Source organism: Crocodylus porosus, unplaced genomic scaffold (assembly GCF_001723895.1).
Source record: "Crocodylus porosus isolate Cpor-Errol unplaced genomic scaffold, CroPor_comp1, whole genome shotgun sequence".
Lineage (NCBI taxonomy): Eukaryota > Metazoa > Chordata > Crocodylia > Crocodylidae > Crocodylus > Crocodylus porosus.
In genome coordinates, this window is record NW_017728906.1 from 34,076,479 (window position 1) to 34,080,769 (window position 4,291).

General features: G+C 48.5%; 1 long non-coding RNA gene across 1 annotated transcript in view; it reads left to right on the forward strand.

Moving 5' to 3' along the window:
* The window catches only part of LOC109305757, a 13,812-nt gene that overhangs the window by 1,961 nt on the left and 7,560 nt on the right, over positions 1–4,291 (forward strand). The window lies entirely within an intron of this gene.

Genomic DNA, 4,291 nt, shown 5'->3' on the forward strand with positions numbered 1-4,291 from the left:
CTCCTGTCTAACAGCGCAATATTGAGATCCTGAGAGTTGGCCTGACCCCACAGGGCAACATACTCTTGTATAGATAGAAAAACTATTGCTTTGTTTTATAACTCTTACCACAGCCTGGCTTCCTTAATTTTATGTCAAATAAAGAAATGCAGTCAGCAGACAAATGTTCACAAAAGCTGGCTAATAAAGCCCAACGCAGATCTAAATTTTTAAAGGTGTTTATTCATATCAGGTATCTCACTGGATACATTTAAATTTCCCCTTGGGTATCTCACTGGAGTCACCATAAAAGGGCCTGATTTTCAGAGGTACAGGCTCACTGCCACTTTGAAACCAGCTCATAAGCAGTGCCACATTAGCCAAATTGCTAATCATTTTTTTGAAAACTTAGTGTAGAGCTTTCTTTGGGATTCTGGGCAATCATATATGTTTTGATGAAGATACTATTCATGCCACTATAGTTAATGTTGGGTCAGCATTTCCATAATGATCCTATTCTTACTAAGCTGAACACTATGTCGTAGGACAGCACGTGGCATACTGACTATCAGACACTGAAAAGTGTACAAAACTTGAAACATGTTGAGATTAAGGCTAGAAACCTCTAGTACAGTGGTTTTCAATAGGTGTGTGTGAAGCTTCAGTTGCTGATTTGATTCGGAAAAGATTCAGCCCGATTCGGAACCTGAATCACCAAATCTGAATCAAATCGGAAGACCAAAAAAACCCTCTGAATCAAGTTGGAAAAGATTCAGAAAAAGATTTGAAGATTCGAAAGGCAGTCTTTCAGGGGAACAGAAACTAAGAAGAGGGAAGGGAAGCAGGGAAGGAAAGACTGAGATCTGTAGGTGGCCAGTGACTATGATCTTTCCCTGAGTCCCCTTCCAATTACAGTGCTTTGGGGGAGGGATGTAGAAACAGCATATAAGCCTCTGTCTGCAGCCTTTCTGTCTCTTTTGTGAGCTGTTTTTCCCTAAGCAAAAGAGGGGCTGGTGGGTGGCCCAGAAACAGGTGAGCAGGCAGAGATCTAATCAGTACTGGGAAGCAGTGTTCCCTCAAATCTGTGTGCATGTGCAGCTGCGCACAAGTAAAAATCTTGCCATGCACAAACTTTTTAAGGCTGTGCACCCACCCAGAGAGGAGCTGGGCGTAGAGTGCAGCAGAGGCATTAGGGCTGGTGTGGGACACTTACCAAAGGTAAGCGCCTCACTCCTCATGCAGCACAGGCAGCAGCTCCTCCCTGAGGCAACGTGGGGTTGGGGACAGAGACAGAGATGGGGACAGGGGCTGGGGCTAGGGGCTGGTGGCTGCTGTGGGCTCCACCAGCTCCGGGGAACTGCTCCATGGGTTCCACCAGCTCTGGGGAACTGCTTCGCTCCCCCGCATTGCCTCAGGGAGTGAGAGGCACATGACGTCAGGGCTGGAGAGTGCAGCAGTTCCCTGGAGCCAGCGGAGCCTGAGGCGGGGCAGGCAGTAGCTCCTCCTCAAGGTGAGGCAAGGCAGGGCTGGTGGCTGGGGCAGGGGCTGTGTGGGTTCTGCCGGCTCCAGGAAACCGCTCCACTCCCCAGCCCTGACGCCGTGTGCCTCCTCGTTCCCCCGAGGTGATGTGGGGGAGTGGAGCAGTTCCCCAGAGCTGGCAGAGCCTGCACCAGCCCCCAGCCCCCATCCCTGTCCCTGCCTCACCTCAGAGAGGAGCCGCTGAGTGCCCTGCATGAGGAGTAAGGATCTTACCTTTTGGTAAGTGTCCCACACTGGCCCCAGTGCCTCCCTTTTGGTTCTATCAATTGATTGTGTCCGGCCCATGGCTGGGCCACAGCACTCCACTGTGCTGCTCTGGGCAGCAGTTAACATGGAGAAGGGTGGTGGCCGAACCCTGCCCACTCCCATCCGAACACTTACTTTGGGACACTTACCAGCAGACCATGCCGCGCTGAACGGGAGAGGTGGGACTGAAGAGGCGGCTCACAAACCAAAGCAGCATGCTCATGGACCAAAGCGGCATGCTCATGGGCCACTACTCCTTAGAGGGAATATTGCCAGGAAGGCCCCCTGTTACAGGCTACCATCCCTGCTGTTTTCATCCAGATCTGCCAAAAAAATGACAAATGACAAATGACAAAGTTATAGGCATTTCAGTGATTCCCCATTATAGTCTATGGCCAAATCACCGAATCTCTCTGAATCTGCACTGAATCTTCCAAAGCCAATTCAGCTGAATTGATTCAGGACAGTGATCCAAATCTCTGAATCATATCACTGTCCTCTGAATCGGCCAAAGCCAAATTGAATACTTCCCTGATCACACAGGCCTAGCTTTCAATCTCTTTTTACTTGCAGACCCTTAAAAAATTTCAAATGGAAGTGTGGAAGTGTGAAAATTTTGAATGGAGGTGCAGACCCGTTTGAATTGTAAGTGTGGGTATTCACATACTTTTGATTAATTCTAGTTATCTTTTGTGGACCCCTTAGATATAGTCTGCAGACCCCCAGGGGTCAAAAATTACTGCTCAAGTAGAATGAGAACGGTAATAAGATCAGAATTACTTTAGAGCTTATGGTGATGATGCTAGTGATTCAGTGTTCTCATTGATTAATCTGACATGCCTGCTCAATTGTTGTTCTCAGGCTATGGGTATTCGGACCTTGCTATGTCTTTGGGGAAAACGTTGCCTCTCATTGCCTTTCCTAAGAAAAGTGGGATAATAGAGGATGCAGCCTATTAAGAGTTGGCAGTCAGAGCTTCTTCCCCCCTCCCCCCAGTTCTTTTTCTGCCACAACCTTGGGAGTTTTGGAAGTAGAGGAAGAATAAGGAAATAACTCATTCAACTTTGATAAGAAAGGCCAGAAGCACACAGCAGCTGCGGACAATTGATTCCCTCTCCCCTTTGATTGAAGTGACTTAGTTCCCTTCTGTTTTTCAATCCCTTTTCTCTTTGCAACTGGCAAACGGGAGGGCAGGGTATTAGGAGCCACTGGAGTTGTCAGGCTTCATTCAAATTCGGGGGGAGGTGGCAAAGAACCTCCTCAGAAGAAAGCAGAGGCCTGCTGGAGGCAAGCTGTGGGCCTAGGTTAGTGGTAAAGCCAGTGGGAAGCACCACAGCACCTATGAGCTAACCGGAGCACAAAATTAATTGACTTGAGCTGCAAGATGCAAAATTGATGTGAGGCCAGAATAAACTAAAATGGGGTTGGGATATAAGCAGTGCTGAGACAGGGGAGGCACTGAATTAGGTGTTAGGAGTTCATGCCCATCATACCATCGGGCAATGTGTTATGCAAATCAAACACGATCTTGACAGGCATGACTTTGAAGAATTCTACAACCCTTCTGGCAGCTGCCAGTGGCAGCAACAGTGGCTGAATTTAGGTTGTCTAGAGGTCCATTTTCTAAAATAAAACCCTGGCTCAAGCCCTGATCCCAAGCCATGTTCCTATTTCTAGCTCGAGGAAATTAAAATAAATCTCCCCTATCACCTTTTGTGGAAAGAATTATTCCTCTCTCTCGCAAGCTATCAGTCTTTGACTACATAGGTATCTTTTTTATTTGGGGAAAATGAGAGGAAAACAATCAAAATAAACACAATGATGTACTCGGACAGAAGGAGACAAGCAGTGCTGGAGCAGTGAATCAAGAATTCAGTTAAGCCCAGGTGTCAAACAGTTATCTTTTGTGTGGCAAACTGAAGGTCTTAGCCTCGCTGCAACCCCCCACACCCACCCAAAGCCCTACTCACAGGTCTGGTTAGACTTGCTGGCAGTCAAGAAGTAAGCAAAATGTAATCCTAATTTCCATAAATTATAGCTGAACCTGCATTTCCCCTTCTCTCTTGCTGAAATAGAGAGTTCTTGCCGTAGGACTTAGAAAAGACCAGCCTGGCCTGTTCCTTTCCCCTGCAAAGGAATTTTATACAAAAAGATTCCTAATTCTCAGGTACTACAAGAGAGCCATCATTAAATCTAATATAAGATCTAGCCCCTGCATAGCCCCTGCTCCACTGTGCTCTGTGAGGCAGGTGGAGCCAGGGCTGCGTTTCAGGCTGCAGGTGGGGCTAGGCACCCAGAGGGCAGCCTTGGCTCCACCCGCCCCATGGAGCACAGCCCAGCAGCAGACAACTGAGGCTAGCCTCCTGAAGCAGAGCCCAGGCCAGCCCACCCCACGCAGATCCAGGGACACACACCCGCTCCCATGCCCTCCTGGACCAGTAGCAAGAGGTGCCAGTGGAGCCACCAGAAAAGCAGCTCCTGGACCAGCAGTGTGTAATGGCAGGAGCCCCCCTTGGCTGGGCAGCTT